The sequence below is a fragment of the Callospermophilus lateralis genome, unplaced genomic scaffold (genome assembly GCF_048772815.1).
Source record: "Callospermophilus lateralis isolate mCalLat2 unplaced genomic scaffold, mCalLat2.hap1 Scaffold_137, whole genome shotgun sequence".
NCBI lineage: Eukaryota > Metazoa > Chordata > Mammalia > Rodentia > Sciuridae > Callospermophilus > Callospermophilus lateralis.
Window position 1 is genome coordinate 1,232,643 of NW_027512527.1, and position 19,841 is coordinate 1,252,483.

Consider the following 19,841-nt stretch of genomic DNA (forward strand, 5'->3'; position numbering starts at 1 on the left):
CATATGTTAAACTTTATAAATCCATAATATTAAAAAAAGAAAACAAAATGAACTGGGAGTAAACATTTAAAACACAAGTGCTAGGAAAAAGATAAATTATGAAATTATTATAAGTATACCTTTCACATTATTAACAAAAACTCGGTTATGCCCAAAAGTGAATGACAAATGAACTGAACCAAATTTCAAAAAAATAGACAAAAGTAGTTGAAGTTTTCAGCTGATGATTGAGGCACTGCATTATGTTTTATATACATTGTTTCATTTTAAATGAAAATGTTCATATAAGAAAGATATTACTAATGCCATTTTATAAAGAAGCAATTTGAGGAACAGGGAGGCTAATTAACCCATCATTGTACATGTAGATTCAACCCAGAAATTTCTATTTTCCTTCTTGTTAGTGTGTTATAATTACATGGACTAGTGGGGTTCATTGTGATAAATTCACATATGAACATAACACGATTGGCACCAAAACATTCCCCAGTCCTTCTGCTTCCCTCCCTGCTTTCCCTCCCCTTCCTGTTCCCCTCCTCTACTCTCCTGATCTACCATCTATTTCTTTACATGTACATGTGTTTTTCATTGATGCATTATAATTATACATAAGGTCGGATGCATTGTGGTATATTCAAGAATGTGTGAGCATAATCTTATAGATTTTATTCCCCAGGTCTTCCCCTCTCCCTCCTTCCCTGCCTTCTCTACTGACTTCCCTTCTATTTTCATCAGATTCCCTTTCATTTTATTCCTTTTTTTTAATCTCTAGCTTCCTCATATGAGGAAAAACATTCAACCCTTAACTTTCTGAGTCTAATTCTCCAGTTCCATCCATTTACTTGCAAATGACAGAATTTCCTTCTTCCAACAGCAATGCGATTCACTCCAGGCATGTTATGGTACAGCCTAGATGTCCATCACCAGATGACTGGACAAAAACGAACGTGGGGTGTGAACGCAACAGAGCTCTACAGAGCTATAAGGAAGAAGGGATGATGATGTGTGCATTTCTTGAGGAAAAGGCACTTTATACAATCCACAGTGCTGGTGAGAGTAATGGAATGAGCTATAGGACCCTGGGTGAGATTCTCCTGCATTTCCTGATCCAGAGGTGGCACCTGCAAAGGAAGAGACAGCCTATTTTACTAAAGGAGTCATCAATGTTTATGATGATTTGATGCACAGAGCAGTTCTCAAGCAGAGTTTCGAGAACTGTTCTTTTAAGCTTGGCTTGAGACCCACACTCTTCCTCAACTTTGAATTTTCTGATTTCTTTCCAGTAAATTCCTTCTCTATGTGATCATATTAACTTAATGTTCCCCGGAACAAGAATACTGACCATAGATATTACATTTTTTACCTAATTTTATTTTACTTTTTACACAAATGGAGCACAGCTTTTCATTTCTCTGATTGTACATGATAAAAGCACCATTTGTGCAATTATACCTGCACATGGGAGAATTAAAATTTTAATTGTCAATTTGATTGGTGAAATAGATTATCCCACATATGATTAAATTTATATTAATGATTATTGGAATCACATCTTTTCACATTTTACTGGCCTATTTGTTTATTGTTCTGTATCCTTTGTCACTTTTAGGAAGGATTTGGTTTGTAAATATATTGTGAATCTTCTTTTACTACTTAGTCTGTTAATTCTTTTAAACCTCATTGATTTAGCTAGAGCAACAGGTAGATCAGTAAAAGGTAGAGAGATGGCTCTGGAGTCAATCTTACCTATACTTATGACTTAGAGGAAGAGTCTAATTGGAATTACCTTCTCTGGATTGTGCTCCCTTATCACTATATCTAAAACAGGTATTCCCATGTTTATAATTAATGTAGCATCTTTGAATATGCAAAGTAATTTTAGAGGCTGGTGAAAAATAAAAACATAGCCCCTATGGTTGGAGAATAATTTAGAATTTCCAAAAGGTACTGTTAGAACTTTAAGTTGAGCACAGACTTTCCAAGCACAGGACCAACATGACTGCTCAGGTGGCACACTGAAGCTGGCCTGTCTCTGTCTCCCAGGATGCATCATAGTATGTAATTATCACTGCAATAGTTGCTACAATTTTCCCTTTCCCTTTATTTATATTCTGGAAGTCTGAAAGCTTTATAGAGGTGAGAAACATGCAAGCCTCCTTTCTTATTTCCATTCCACATCTAGCACAGTGCCTAACACAGTAGGCACAAAATAAAAGATGGTGGATGAAATGAGTGAAGAAAGAACAAATGAATTAATGGATCTTCATGTAATATTTAGAATATTTCAGGTGTACTTGGAACTATAGAGAGAAAATGAAGCAGCACTGTTCATGTACCAGGCAGCCCCTCAGCCCACCCGGGTGGTCCTAGTGGCCTCATCCAGAGCGAAGCTGCAGAGGACCATGCATGTCCCATGCACCTTATGGCCGGGGCCATGTCATTCTATCTAGGCAGCAGGGACTACCACACCCAGTCAGGGAAGCAGAGAAGGAATCCGTGCAGGTTTCTTCAACAGATTCTGATTTGATTCAGCTCAGTTCATTTTCAGCTTCTCAGGCCCTCACCAGCCTACCAATGTGCATGTTCTGTGGCTGGTTTCTGCTCATGGAGTCCACTGGTGTTCAGAACATTAGCAAACCGAGGGAGGGTGCAGAGGAGATCGGGTATGCATGACCTCCTTTATCTCCACACCCAGCAACAGACGGAATTCAGGGGTGCTTTATCACTGACCTACATCCCAGCCCTTTTTATTATTTTTATTTTAAGACAAGATCTTGCTAAATTGCTGAAACTGGACTCAAACTTGTGCTCTTCCCCCTCATCCTCCTGAGTAGCTGGGATTACAGGTGAGCATCACTGGGTCTTCTTTGTAGTGCCTCCTCATGCCTAAAATGTAGGTATGATATGTTTACAGAGAAAACTAAAAACGATGTTTCATAATTTCTATTCAAATTGAAATACATTATTAAAACTATTATTAAATCTTTCTTATAGTTTTCTTGGAGATAAGACCACTGGTCATTTATCTTGAAGAACAAATTCTAAGTTACAGTTTTTTCTTAGGTTTCAAAAGTTCTTAATCATTGAAGATGCATGATGCTTATTTATACGTCTATCTGAAACTGTTGTCTCTTGTCCCTCAAAATAAAAAGATAAACAAACACACAATTCTCTGCCCCCTCCCTGAATATCTACACATTCAGTGCTTGCTGTGTAACTAAACACCTCTCTGTACATATTTATCAGAAAAAATGCCTCTGAGACATCAATGCCATTGTATTTGACCATTCCTTTTTACCTCTTCTATAAGCTCTAAAATCCACATATTCTTTTCTCACATCTCAAAATCTACTTGTTCCTAGGTAAATTTAAACCAGAGTGTGAATGAAGCATGAAGTGTCATTCATTCAAATAAATATGAATACAAAAAAAGAGAAAGAAATAGTAGGCAACGTTTGTAATATGTATATTAGTTCTATTTGTATCACAAATATTTTGTAAGCTTGCTTTTCCTATTTTAGAGTACTTAATATGAGCTTAGAAACTACCTTTGGGAGCATATGGTAACTTTTTTTTTAAGAGGTAAAATGTAAGTCTTTAAAGAGCTTAAAAAGCAAAACTTGATTTTGGAGGAACCAGCAGCTGCCAAAGAGAAGGGAGAGAGGGCCAGAAACGGCCGGTGAGGACAGTAGGGTCAGGTGCAAACCTGAACCGGCCAGTCCCACGCACTGAGAGATGGACAATGATCTGTGGGGGGTTCAGGTGCCAGCTGGTCCAGGGCTCTTGGGAACTTCTCCCCACTTAGCTGTGTACAAATAAATACAAGTCACACACACACACACCCATACACACACACACACACACACACACACACACACACACACGTATGTATATACATGAAAGAAAAAAATTTATTTGCAACTCAATCAAATATAAAAGAAAAAAAATTAATGACGAGGTATAAAATTTCACCACATAAATATGTATTATTGGCAGGGAATGGAGTACATAAAAGTAAGATCATGAAGGTTACTGAAGACTCACATTCATTTATGGTATGTCAATTCAAGCAACAGCTTCATTTTCTAACATACTTTATTTTCCTGGTGTCTGTCATCCTCACAGGGAAAGGGAAGGAGTCAGTGGCTGGAAACATAGCGCCTTTGGTTGACACAGACAGGCAGTGTGTCCTGGCCCTCCTCATGACTTGCCCAGTGGAAAACCTCCCTCCGAGGGAAAGAGGAATGACCCTGCATCTCTCTGGGAGCAGGTTAGCCACTCGCCCAAGGTGTCTGGGTTTCCCTACACAGAAAATGCATTCTACCTGCTACATGATGTGCAGTTGCAACAGTCTAAGCAGGTGGCAGGGTTCAGTTTCAGTGTTGGTCCTGCTCAGGCCTGGGAAGTAGGGGGAAGAGACCAGCTCTCTCCCTCATTGCTAATTGGAATGAAAGAAGGCTTCCTTTCTCATTTCAAATGACACCATCTTCAGCTGCTGAATAAATCCTTTATTGCTGACATTGAATGGAAGAGGAATTGGATTCCATACTATCAAGAGGGAGTCAAAGCCATGGCAATTGATACTGGGAATAACAAGGTAACCTATTGTCATAGGGAGGTCATGAGAATGACAAAACGGCCTTGGAGAACAGCCTCTGATGCCGAAGACAATGGCCACACAATTAGATGCATTAAGTACTGGTGCTGGGATTTTCTTTATATTCTCCAGGAAAAAGTAATATGTCTAAGAATTTCAGGTACATTGCAATTCAAGTTCTAAGGAAAAATAAAAATTATAACTGAAGAAAATAAGAAATACATCTTTGAATTTTTCTGAAAGAGAAATAAATAGACTTATTTGTAACAGTTCATAAAAAATGTCTTGTTCTATAAAATAAGTGAATGTGTTATATATGACAAATGTATGTTTAGATACATAAATAAAATGAGGTTTGATCAAATGTGAGTATAGTCTACAAATATATTTAAAGGTTAAGTAAAATAATAAAATGTTAAGTAATTATAGTAAAATGTCACCGTTGTCTTTTTTAAAAATGTTTAACTTCTTTCAATGTTTCTTCACTGGTGTTGTACATCATTGTACAAAATAATGGGATGATACCACTATCTTAAATCTAAATCTTGGGGGAAAAAGGTACAGAGAGACAAATGGAGTATATTTGAAATGGAAATAGAAATTACAATAAACAAAATTCATTCCCTAAATTTATTTCTGTATTTGTGTGTATACTGAATTGGTAAAAATAATGTATTTTGAGAACTAAGTGATATATATTCAAATTAAGTTATTTAGTTCAGTATGCATGTGCCCTAAACTTAAACTAACTTGAGAAACAGAGTAGCAAAAAAGGGAGAAACGGACTGGCCTGTGGTTTAGCTGGTATCTCAGTTGTTTCTGTTAGAGGCTTCAGTGACTCTCTGAACAGAGAACCAACTTTCCTCCTGCAAGTTCCTGTAGCATTTTGGTTTTAGGTCTCCTGTGTTGATGAATATATCTTGCTACTCTCTTTTAGAAACTCCTTACAATGTGGGAAATTAACCCCCTCTAGGAGCATCTTTATTAAAGTCATACTTAGGACAGCAATTTGGAGAGATGTGAACACCCCTCAACACTAACATGAAACTGTTCAGTGCATATTTGTAAAAAAGGGTTCTAAACATCAATTTTTAGGTTAAAGAAAACAAAACTTGCTGTGTGTTGGGGGAGGAGGGGAAGGAAAGAGTAAATCCTGGGGATTGATTTAGAGCAAATAATATTTCACGTATATGTGATTATGTCAAAATAAACTCTGATATTATCTATAACTTTAATGCACTAACAAAAACATTAAAAGATAGCAAAGTGTGAGAGTAAATGAATGCTAATCACATGCCTATTAGAACTGAGAATTAAAGCCAATGTTTTCTATTTTCTAATGAAGAGTGTGGTGTGTTCCATGTCTAATTGGGACTTGTGGGGCCTTTCTATCTCCCTCTTGCAGCTTTGACTTCTCCACTGAACCCTCCATGGCAGTACATCCTTGGTCATCTCCCACCTCCAGGTATGGGTGCTCTATTTCTGCGCTTAACCCTCTCTCATCTGATAATCTTGCACAGTCTCCTGACTTCACGTCATGATTCTCCTCTGGTAAGGCACACATTTTGTCTCTACTCCAGGCCATTTTGAGTTTCCTTGCCAGGTATCCTTTGCCTTCTGAATGTACCCTAATAAACTCTCCCCCATCTCTTCAATCTCCAGTTTCAACACTGAACTCCTGCCTGCTCGTTCTTTCTTCAAGTTTTTTATTTCTCCATTAATTGCTCCAATTTCTGTATCAACCATGCTGAAGTCATCTATGTTATCCTGACTCTTATCCTATTTTTTGCTCCAATATCCATTTACAGGTAAACATTAATCCAATTTTATAGTGTCTTTTGCGTGTATTTTTAAAATCACACTGACGACACCACAGTAGTGCCCCTCCTAACTGTCCTCTCTTTCCTGCCACTCCAGTGATATCACTTACCCAGAAGCCCCAGCCCTGTTTCTCTGTAGCCCAAACCACCTTTGTACCAAAGCCAAACTGCAGCATAACTTCTCATTGTACTGCTTCCTTACCGAGACTCAAGTTAGAAATCGCACCTGCAGATGCAGGAACTACTGAAGAAGCCCACAGCCTGGCTGTGTTCATCTTTCCAGTCTCCTGGCTCTCCCAAGCCTCCTCCACATGGTCAGGTGGCCCCCTCTGATCTGCTCACCACTGTGCCAAGTGGTCTTTTTTATAATATTCTCAAGCAGGGCCAGGAAGGAGTTTCCATGTCCACATTTCTGCACTCCCTTCTTTCTTCTATATCCTGAATTGCAGTTATCTTCTCCACAATGCACTAATCACTTTGAGGGCAAAGAGCATTCTGTGTTCGCTGGGTTAGTCTCAGCACCAAGCAAAGCAAATTACATATCTTAACAGGTGGAGGAAGATTTGTTGAAATGATGGAATCATATGAAATAAATTCTTCATCAGAAGTTACTTGAAAATATAAGTATAGTTTATTGTTATTTTAGAAACTTTCTTAGAATATATTGACCCCATGCATTGGTCTTATTTATCCAATTAGCATATTTACCTTCATCATTGACCAAATACTATTATGCATTTCATCTGCATTTGACATAGATCAGCACCTGTTGTGGTGGACCACTTCACTGAAAGTAAAATAACAGAGAATTAGAAATTCTAAGCACTAGTGAGTGAATGACCCATCCCTTATTCTTAGTTATATTTGACAGCACTTTACATATGTAGAAAATAATAGCTATTTGTTGGGCAAAGTCTAAGATCTTTATCTAGGCTAGCTTATCCTCCTGCTGTCAGTCGGGATTCACTAGCTAGACACCTGTGCCCATGCGTGTGACCTGCTCCCTGCATGTGCTTGCACATGCTCATCTATCGCTCCATCCTTTTCTTGTTCAGAGCCCCGCTAACCCACTTTGCTTGAAATTCTGCAGGAATGTCTCATATGCAGGGTGATGTAGCATTGCTGGTCTGCACCATGCATGCCCTGCTTGTTAATCTGAAGTGAAATCTAAGAAGAACGCACAATGAAAGCCTCTCCACACAGGATGTGCAACTTTGTGAAGTCAGGACCTCCAACTCAGAGCTGTCCTCCGGGAACCTTGAAAAAGAGTGTGGATTGTTTTCCATAATTTTATTTCTTTAGTATTCAGTTAGGATTATGTACTCCTCCTTTTCAATTTTATTATGTGATAACCCTAAAAAAAAAAGCTAAATAAAAATGTAAAGATTGTTAAAGAACAGTGAAATAGCTGAATTGCATATGCTTGTATCTACTTTGAGCTCTGGGTTCGCTAAGAAATTGCTAAAAGAGAATTGCATAGCCTTTTTTATTGCCCTTGTAAATGCACCCAAAGACCATTATGTGATGGGCTCATCCAATAAATAGGATAAATAAGTAAGTTTATAGCAGCGCTCTCTCAGGCAACTTTAAAAAGACCAGGCAGCTGAGCCGTCGAACGACAGCCGGTTTCCCACGGGTACTATAGGCAAGAGGCATCACCTGTGATCAAACCACCATTGCTCACCAGTTGTGATTCGAAAATGTGAGTGGTTCTTTGCTTCAGGGTTCAGTCTGCCTTTAAACTCCCATTATATCTTACAGAAAGGCCTCAATTTTATCCTGTCAGATAGAAAAACATTCCAAGATCTCACATTTTATTTAAGAACATGAGACAAGCAGGCCTGTACGGAAAGGCCAAAAGACGTCATTATGCAGCATGAGCTCAGATGTTCTGTGCCATTCTGCTGCCATTAAAGTCAGAGAACGATGCTGCTGTTTGAAGTTTTTGGCTGTTTTGAACTTTTAAACCAGAAACAGTTCCTGAAATGTGTAGACAAAGACACTAGAAAGTACTGCAAAATGTGCCAACATTTTAAATTTGCACAAGCCCTGAGTTCAGATTCTCCTGAACAATAATTGAAGTCACAAATAATTGGCCTCGATGTCCAGCTTTAGCATCCTTCTGATGACCTCCAAAAGGCTCAAAATGTGATGGACACACTAGTCACTACTGTTACCTGGGAGTACTAGGAAATGAATAATGAAAGAAAGCTCTGCACTGGATGCTTTAGCAAGTCCATGATACAAAACATTACATTATTACTTACTATACATGTATGATTACACTAATGTTGGGACTCTGCAGTAAGGCCAGAGGAATACAAAATTGTGTACAATGGGTCAAAATGCATCCTACTGTCATGTATAACTAATTATAACAAATAAAAGAATAATTTTTTTCACATTTTGTTTTACCTCTGTAACAGGATTGAATTGAAGACAAGCTAATAATTGTTCAGCACCTAATATATACCAAACACTGTGCCAGATATTTTAATAACCTGCAGAATATTCCACAATTCAAATTCAAAGAGAATACTATCTCTACCAAGGAGGGTTTGGAGGCTGCATGTGCAGACTAATGTCACAGCCCAGAGACACGGGATGATTTCACTTCCCATTCTGTTCAAGAAGCAGCCCTCCTCTGGGAAGAGCAGAGCACAGGTTGAGTCATTATCAGCAAACTCCCTTTTCAAAAATAATAACAGCAACTAAAATGTTTCTTGTCAAGACATTGTTAAAAATTGCTATATATAATTTGACCTGAACAATGTGTTCGCTTTACTTGAGATTTGCATTAAAGGTTCTAACACACACAACAGGTTAATAAAGGGGTTCTGTCCCAGAACTCTTTGTAACCAAGATTTAATTGTTGGTACTGCTAACATGTTGCACCTGCTGCCTCATGTGTGTCTAAATGCAGTCATCATGTGATGACCTTCTAAAATGCAGATGCCTAGGTTCCCCTCCAGGCTCATCAAATACAGGCTAGATTCTTCTGAGCAACCAAACTTGAAAATCTGTATTAGACTCTCTCATTTTCTCACATAGCCCATATATCATCTAACAGCACTTACCAAATTCCTCTAGGCAAGCATTTTTGTACTCCTATTTTTTAAAATTTTTTTTTTGTAGAATAAGAATCAGGATGACAGATATATAGGAAAAGTCTCTTCAAAGCTGTGTACTTTAGAGACTGGCTCATTCATATTATAAGGCAAGTGAGTCTATCACTAAAATGCAAGCTCATTCTGTATACCAAACTGCCTCCAAGGGAAAACAGATAAGGAATTATTTTAGACAATGAATGAAAAACCAGCATCCTTTAATGGGATCTCAAAAGATTTAAAAAAAAAAAAGGAATATTCAGTGTCTCTTATAATATATTAAATAATTAATTTATCACTAGTTGATTCAGTTGACAATTACTTATTGATTCTAAACTGTGTGAAGTACTTCAAATAAAACCATGGGAAAATGAACAAGTCAAAATAACCTCAATGTGTCCACTAGCAAACCACAACAAAGAAAGATAAAGAGGGGTGATAATCAATAAGTGACAGTGGCAGCTGGATTCCTAGGAAGTCTGGCATCTTGGGGTGAACTTTACCCCTCTAACAGATACTTTGATCCCTAGAAGTCCCAATTCCTGGGTCCATGTGATTGTGACCTTATAAGATCCTTGCAAAGGTGACAAAGATGGAAACAAAGATGGAGTCATACTGGAGTAAGGGGGCCATGACTCCAAGGGGATGTCCTAGAAGAGACGCAGCCATGGAGAAACACACCATGAAGAATGCAGACAGGCACACAGAGAGGACCCAGGCCTGCGCCTGGGGTTAAGCAGCGCCAGGCAGAGGGGCAAGGATGGATGTAACACCAACAGCCAGGAGAAGTCCTGGGACAGATTCTCCCCAGAGTCTGCCATGAGAGCAGGGTCCTCCCAACACCTGAGATGAGTGCTCTGGCCTTGGAGTCATGGGAAACAAAAAAACAACCACAACAACCAAAACCAACTCTATTGTGAAAATCCACCTTGGTTTCTGCTACTTGGATTGGGCAGTACTGGGAGACAAATATACAGAAGTCATTGAAATTTTGATGCCCAAACTTCTTTGTGCTCTTAAATATGACTGAAAACTCCAAAGAGCATTTTTGTATTCATGTTTTATAGTTATCAGTATATGTTATTTCATAGATTAAATGTGCTACATTTTAAAAATATTAATTCATTTAAAGTGGTAGTCTTCTCACTGCATGTTAACAAAACTAATGTATTTTAAAATACTTATTTTTTTTCCAAAAAAACAAAAATTCAAGAGAGTGGCATTCTTTTACATTTTTGCAAATCTCTTTAATGTCTGGCTTAATAGAAGACAGCTGGATTCTCATATCGGCTTCTGCTTTCAATCTGCTTCAATATGTTGTTCCGGGTGAAGTGCATTAAGAAAATATGGCCTCACACCGATATAAAGTTGGAGAAAAAGAATATTCACCTAATAGTCTTTTCAGATAATTGTGGATATTCTTCTTTGATGCTACACACAAACTCATTAAGGAGAAGTGTCTTAAGGTTAGTTACAAAGTAGAATCTGAAACATTGTCACTAAACTTCTCCCCCCACTCTTCTATTAAATCCATTGTTCTGTTTAATCCACGGGTCTATTCAACCCATCTTGCACTTCAAATGGATCCTTTATACATTCAGGATTTTGCAGCATCATGCATTAATCCCTCAGAAAATATTGGTTTGTTTAGTTATGCTAATTTTCAAAACGTTGACATATTTCCTTAGATAAAATTTAAAAACTCAAATGTTAACATCAGTTCTCAACTATTTAAGGTTTGGGAAAATATCAAGTGCATGGTGTCCAGTACAATTTCTTCCAAATTTTTAATTTGGTTTTGAAACTCAGTTTTTATAACTGGTGGTTTATATCCTGAGCAGATCTCCTGGAGGTGGCATACTCAGCTCATTCAGCCCCAAAATATGTCGGACAGGCCTGGATGCACAGTGTGTTTGTCCAGCCTTCTTCCCAGTGAGCATGGTCCATGAGGGATGGTGCTGGGTTTGCGTGCAACCCACGCCCCTGCTGATCCCCAAGATAGCCACTGCAGATGGGGATGAAGAAGTGCTCTTGGTACAGTTCTCAGTTTGTTCCAGAGAATATTTTTAAAATATTTATTCAAGTGTCAAATGTAATAATATTAATATTTTTACTGTTTCTAAGATGACAAGAAGAGAAATGGAAAAAAAAGCAATGCATGTGGAAGTATAAATGATTTGACATGGCTTTCTGGTTTGGGAGATGCCCAGCAACTGGATAAAAGTCTTTCCCAACCATTGATAAATATTCCACAAAATCTGTTTTGTAAAGTATTTGAGAACCAATGTGGTCCTTTCTAACTCCACTTCTTGGACACAGAGCTGCTGGCTCCAGGCCTGGGGTTGTTGGCTTCACAAAGCTGGAGGCCGAGGGCCTGAGAAAGCTGACATTTATTGGTATCTGACATATCTCTGACACACACCTGCATTTATCTTCAAGCTGTGTGGGACTGCTGGTGTGGAAATGGCAGACGCCTGAGTGTATCACTGATGATAAAAACCCATGAGAGAGAGGGCGCAAGAGAGAGATCCACTTAATATTTGAATGTGACAGGAGGTTGCAACAAAATGTCGAAATTCTCAGGAAGAAGATAGGATGTGAATCATCCTCTACTTTAGATCAAAAGATGGGGCTGGCACAAGAAAGACAGGTCCTACAGAACAAGAAAGGAAGGAAGGAAGGAAGGAAGGAAGGAAGGAAGGAAGGAAGGAAGGAAGGAAGGGAGGGAGGGAGGGAGGGAGGGAAGAAAAAAAGAAAGAAAGAAAGAAAGAAAGAAAGAAAGAAAGAAAGAAAGAAAGAAACATATATAGGGGTTGATGTGCACAGACTGCTATGGATTGGAACTGAGTAGACACTGGATGAAAACACTTGCTGCCTCTTTTGCCCACCGGACAAGCATGCTGAGCTTCCTGAAGGCTAATGGCTACACATGTGGCAGTGAGCCTGGCTCTGACTTCAGGGTCATAAAACAGGTTTCCTTGAAAGGATGTGAGGCCTAGGGACACAGGGCTGTCCCCTGGAGTCTTCTGGGAAGGCAAGCTCACAGTGGAGGGAGTCATCTCTCTCTAACGGACATTGTTCTACCTCAGATTCATGAGTGTTCATCTTATGAGAGATTCTACAGCTACGTATCTTTGCTGTTCAACTGAAAGAATCAGTTCAGCTTATTTCTTCCAATGGGAAAAACCTGGAGAATATTTACTAACACAATTTCAGTTCATCATCTGATTATGTTAAAATATTTGCATTCCCTTTAAATGATTCGGTGGAGGAAATGAGATGGTTCACTGGCCTCCGAGTCAAAGGGAGGGAGATGTATGTGATGTCATGTTCACTGAGCCTTGAATCCAAACTTCATCAAACCCCAGAATCTCCTGTGGAAGCAGAGGTCAATTCTATCTATGTGGAGAAAAGAAGAAGAAAGGGTGAACATTATAATAACAGGTTAAGCACACGCTGTAAACCTACAAACACGAGTGCTCCTAAGCCATGTTCTTTCTCCATTGAATATTTTATAAAAAGTTTCAAGAAGTTAACGTTTGCTACCTTTTGATGACTGTCATCATAGATCAGGGGGCCCTAAAACACAATTTGCTCATGAAGTATTTGAGACAGTCTGATCATTTTAAAATGTTTTCGTTCGTTCCCATGTGTTTATTTCCTAAGATTTTACATGTTTGTATAGTATCAGGAACAAAGGGTCACACTAATATGGCCTTTCCTTCCATTTCCTCTGATTAAATACAGATTTGTTCTTCACTGAGACGAAAACTGAGAATGTTTTGTTGAGATATTCTAAAATCTACTCATCACGTGACTGAGATAACTTGGTTGAAATTCTGCCATATCATTTACTTAGGATTAACATGGCTAAAATTTATCCAGTTTACTAATTTATGGTTTATTTGATAATCGCAGAAACACATAGATGATTTTCATTTTCATATTGAGGACACCCTGTCAGTGAAAATCTCACCTCCATGTCTTTAGCTCTAGGTCTCTTTGAGAAAAGCTCTTCTTTACCCCTTTCCTAAATTGCTTTACTACCAGTGCTCCTCTAGAACCAGTTGATCTGTTACCTTTTCCAAGGGACTTTGTCTTTTGTTTGTCCTGAGCCCCCCATTTCTTGGGAGCACCCTACTCTCACCCACAGCAGAGTGCTCAGTTCATTATATCTCTGCCATATAATGACACATGCTCAAACTCATCTTTACCAACATACTCTAAGGGGCTTAGAATGAAGACTGCTTTCATTTTGAAGTGTTGTAGCCAAAGAATGTAGCATTTATTGAACAGGCACTTGAAAAAAAATAATAAGTAAGAATAAATTGAATGGTGACACATCTACTTCCATTTTCAACCCATGATTGTGGTTTGACTGAGTCGGGACACGGTTCATCCCTTTGTCCTGGGTTCCTTGTGTGGATGTAGCTACCCTCTAGCCCACACCAGCTCACAAATGGCAATATATTTTCTATTATAGATTCTGGATCCCCCCAAATGTTTTACTCTTGGGGAAGCTCTCAAAAAATGAGTCTAGGTCAGTTTAAGATTGAAATCATTCTCGTTTCTGCTGTGATCGGTCACAAGGACAACAGCCAGTTGTAGAATGGCTGCTCATCCTGGCCTGGAGAGGAGTGGGGACTGCCAGGGGGAAAGCGTATCTGCCTTCAGCCCCTCCAGACCAGAGACAACATTGGTGGAAAACTAGAGCTTTGAATCAGAAAAACAGTTCTAATTCTGCACGTCATGGGGAGTAAAACAATTCAACCCCATGGTAAGGATTTTCTAAGAGAGTAGAGCAGCAGCTTATTCTGCCGATTTATACTTTTCTCGATTAAAAAAAATAAATAAAAATGGCATCATGCAACCCTTATAGTATTTCTTTCTAAACGGGTTGAATTTTTTTTTTTTTTTAACTAGAGCCTGATTTGCTTTATTTCTCTGTATTTAACCTTCAATGCCGGCCCAATTATTTTTAGTGTATTTTGGCCTGTAAGTGTGACATTATGGACTCTTGGGTTTCTTTTTGCCAGTTCTCTGATGCAGACAGACCTTCAAAATTATCTTTTTCTAAAAATCAGACCAACTATAGACTTTAGTTAGTACATCTAAAACTTAATTCCCGCAGTGTAAGACCATGACAGAAGTTAAGCATTTAGTTGTACCATATCATTCCTGGGCATGGTTCTACATAAACAACAATACTGAAAGGAATAGATGCATCTCTCTAGATTTAACAAGACAGACATTGAATGTTCAATTAAAATTAAGCGATAATAAGGACATGTGTCCAGAGATTCAAATTGTAACATATATACAATCTACCAAATAAACCATCATAATAAAATTTTTTAAATAACTGGCTATTGTAATAATTAGCATAGTTAAGCTGATTTTATCTGTTTCCCCCGGGGGATATAGTTCCATAATATATGGGTTGGAGTATATTTAACACTATTGATTGTATCATGATATTCATTTATAAATGTTGGTAGTGTAAAAACGTTCCTTATTTATCTAGAGATGCCAAAACATTTAATTTTTGAAGTCTTCAGTAAAATACCACTGAAGAATTTGAAGTGGCATTAAGTTTTGGATTTAGGGGCAAAGAGTTTAAAAAACATCTGGAGATGCTGAAATAACCTGCATTCATTTATGTTATTTAGGTTGTAAAATCATATTCAATCTTGACCCACTCAGGAAATCTAACATAAGCGTCCTGCTGATTTTGACAGTCATAGAGCAAAAACACCCTCTAATGAGCATTTAATAGTCACCAAAAGTTTTGCATTAAGTACAAAGCCCTTTTGATTAATTATTCCACTAATTTAAAGTAAATGCTTTTACAGATGGCATCTGTTAGGCCGCAGAACGTGTGCTGCATTCATATGTAGTCATTGGAAATAGATTCCAGCTTTAGCAAAAAGATTGTACCCAAAAGATCAAACATGGAACACTGAGTAAACATTTCCCGTGATATATTTTCTTTAAATCTCTTCATAAATAATTATCCAATAAGAGAGTCCAATGCTCGGGGTCTGAGCAGTAATGGAGAAATACCTTGGCAAATTAACACCTACAACATCCAGACAAAGACATGATCTCTTCACTCTGCCTCTTGTCTTCCAAAGTGGAGAAGCATATAATATTTCAGGCTGCTTCAAATTGTATTATATTACACACATGGAAAAAGCCATGAAAGGCTTTCAGATGGCAGAGCTGATCAGAAAATAACAATGACACATTACAAAGAAAAACAAGAGACTGCCAAAGATTGCCTTACAGACTGATGAATGAATAATTTACCGGTATTCTTTTAATTAATAGAGTTGTTATTGTTAGTCCCTTCAGACATCAAAAGACTTCACAACAAAGCACTAATACAAACCTAATTATGGAATTATGTAACTCAACTTTACTTATAAGAAATAATTAATGAGAAGGCAGAAATGAGTCCATTTGTACTGCAGTCTCAATGACTCCACTTTCCATGTCCTGGGAAGCACGTGGACTCCGAGATTGAGCACTGAGCTCCAGAGCCACTGATCAAAATGAAATTTATCAGAACCCCAACTGTTTAAAAGAACAAGACCCCACCTCTCACATGCTACTGAGAGCAGCTTCTGCTTAGAAAACACAGAAAACCAGCCACTCTGACATTCAAGTGACTCACTGACTTATAAATTTTGAATGAATTTGTGGAAGTTCAAAAGCTGACAAAGTTATGATATTAGGTAAATCATAGCACCTGGCTTTGCATTAAGTATGATGATGGGAATTGAGTGATGATAAGAGTTCATCAGAAGACTTTCTTTTAATCTTTTCTTTTGTTGATATGGTTATAAAACATATGCTTGAAAGTTGTATTGTAATGCAGATATTTTAACACTTATCAAATGTGGTAGGATTATATTTTAGGCTGGTAAGTCTTTGTTGTAAAAGGTCTAAATATATACATTGTAGGATATTTAGTAGCTTCCCACTAAAGAATAACAATATTAGTTGGGACAATAAATACCAGTTGAGACAATATCAGTTGGGACGATAAATATTTCTGTAGACATAGTTCAGTGTCCCCTGGAATACACAGAAGTTGTTGGCTAAAAGCCAGTGAAAAAGATAATCTGTCTGAACAATTGACAAACTGAGGTCATATTTTGTATGAGGACCCAAATACATTTGAAAGTCTAATAATCTGACGTGGTGTTTAATATGACCCTATGATTTTCAGTTCATGCTAAAGTCTCAAGACTTCATTATTATAGTTTATGCATATGTTAGAAATAGCATAGAATAGCTTCTATTTTTTTTTCCAATTTCCCCCCACAGTAAGGAATGCAGTGCTGTAAGCCTTCTAAGAGACTGAAAGGTACTTGGTTTCTTGGAAGATTTTGAGAGTTTCAAGAGGAGAATGAGGCAGCGAGGACAGTGACAAATTCTTTTTCCTATGGTGAATCATTAACAGAACTAGGATGCTCATCCTGGAGAGGGATCCACTTGGACTGAGTTTGGACACATTCACTGTGAAACATATTGAAGTCAATATCATCAGGCAGATGATAGGACACAATAACCAGGTCTTTTTGTGAAACTTTTATTAAGCACCTACAGTATTCTATGCTATTTTTTGGGGGGTTCTGGATCTAAATAAATGAATGATGTATTCTGCTTTGACATATCCATAAAAAAAACAAAGAAACGTAGAGCCCTTCATTTATTTTGTTTATTAAAAAGCAGTTAAGAACACTTACACACACATGCACACATGTGTGTGCACACACACTAAAGTAATAGATGCATGCAAAGATATATATTTTGAAAAATATATACTCAATGTAATGATACTCTTTAAATACAAATGGCATAGTTTTTCTTCTATTATATATTACACAGTTAACTTATAAATTAAGCATGACTGACATATCTTCCCTTCCAGTTTCCCTCACAAGAGGACTTTTTCCAAGAGTCTTTTCAGTTATGAACCCTGCTGGCATCCTGGATTCAAAGCTTGCAGAGAAGTGTGCACCTGTTTATTATGATCTGAGGCCTTCTTATCCTAGCCCACACTGGCTTTTAGGAATTGGTTGAGGATTTACAGCAAAATCTTCTACCAGCCTATACAACATTTGGCCCATCTGTTCCAGGAAGACACCCATCCGCACTTAGAAGATGGAGATTCTTTTCACTATAAATTATGTTATATATATATATTTAAATATGATATATATGTGAGCATACAGATGGTATTAAGTAATTGAAAATAATTCTATGTAGGTTGAAGGAAATTTTTTTTCTAAATATTATAAACCTTCGTAGGTGGCTACATATTATACTCAGTATTCTTTACACAGAAGATAATCCAAGAAGTTGTTGATTAGACCTATTTATATTTTCTTTCTACCCTGAATACAACTCTAATTAAACACCAGAGGTAAAATAATAAACTGTGACTGATTAATTTAACCAACAGTTATGGTTGAGCTCATTTTATCTGACCCCTAATTTAAGATATTGACCCTTTCTATAAGTATAAACAAAGAAAGCTACAATTGGAAAATATTTATTAACTCATTTATTTTTATTTATTTTCTCAATTTTTTATTATTTTTATTTAAATATCTGACTGACTTGAATTTAAATCTATGTGAAAAAGGCTGATGATTCTGCTTCCCTCCCATGTAGAAACTATCTATATATAATTAGTTAGAATAGGACTATGTTTTAGATTTTTTTTCTCCTTTTTCTTCACAGATGGCCTAAAATATTCTTATGGTTATAATAAATATATAAACCATTATGCAGAATAAAAGATTAATCCTTACAGTAAATACTGGAAAGAGAAAATTAATAGCAATAAGTAAAGATTATAGAAAATCATGATGGTTGTCCATAAACCTTGATTTTTGCTTTCCTAGATTCTGGGAGGAAATAGGACAACAATACACACACACACACACACACACACACACACACACACACATATATATATATATATATATATACATACACACACACACACACACACATGGATATATGTATCCACACAATGAATAGCAAAAATGGTAATATCATTATCAGTAATTATTGATTCAGATTGTTTTAAACAGTGTTGTGTATCAGTTCCATACCGCTGCTACAGCAAATCACCACAAATTTCTCAAATTAAAAACAACAGGAATGCATCATATTATACTTCTAGATCTTCAAAGTTAAAACTGGTTTCTTTAAGCTTGTATCAAGAGATCAGCAGAACTATATTCCTTCTGTCAATTGTAGGGAGGAATCTGTCTCATATTTTTCCCATTTCTACAATGATAGTGTTCCTTGGACCATGTTTCTTTTCCTCTTTTTTCAAAGCTGACACCGTCACATATCACGTATCATATCATATGGTATCAATGATCAGACTTTCTTCCCAACCTCAGTCACTTATGAGATCCTTGTGAGTAGATCTGGTCCATTCTATTACACTAGGCTAATCTCCCTTCTCAAGGTCAATTGATTGCAACCTTAAGACTGTCTACAACCTCCATCTCCTTTCCTATGTAACAAACATTCATAGCACTATGTGAGGAAGAAGACAAGGTACCTGGGAAGGACAACCCCCAGCCCACATTATTGATGTCTGCTAGAGCTGAAGCTTATTCAGAATATCAAGACATGCACACTGTGTCTCCCCTCCATCCCCATACTAACACGCACTGGAGAAAATATCACTGGAAAGAGCTGGAAGAACTGAAGAGACAAGTAAAGGGAAATTTTAGGGCCAAGATGGGTGCTAATGTTTCTGACCTAAGTGTTTTCTAAATTGGTTTAAGGAAACCATATTGGGAGGTGGTACTACCTCTACCAAGAGGAGCTTGGTGAAGAGCATTAAGGCCATTTCAGGTATATCCTTGAAGGGGATAGGTAGTAGTAATATAGCCTCTTCCTCTGACTCTTTTGCTTCTCAGTCATGAAGTGAGCAGCTTTGCTGTACCATGCACTATCACCATGATGTGACACCTCCCAGAGACCCATAAACCACATAGACAAGAAATCATAAATTGGAACCTACATTGTGACTCAAAAGGAAACTTTTATCTTTATAAGTTGATTATCTCAGGTACTATAGTGACTGAAAGCTGACTGACACACAGGGACATCCAAACGGGCTTACTGTAAAACCAGTCAAGCTTCTGAATGGATCAAACACCAACACCAAAGGACCAGGAGAAATAAATGCATATTGAGTGCTACCCATGGAAAATAAAAACAAAATAAGATTAAAAATGTAGCACTATTTATAATTCTATTCAACATACCAATCTATCA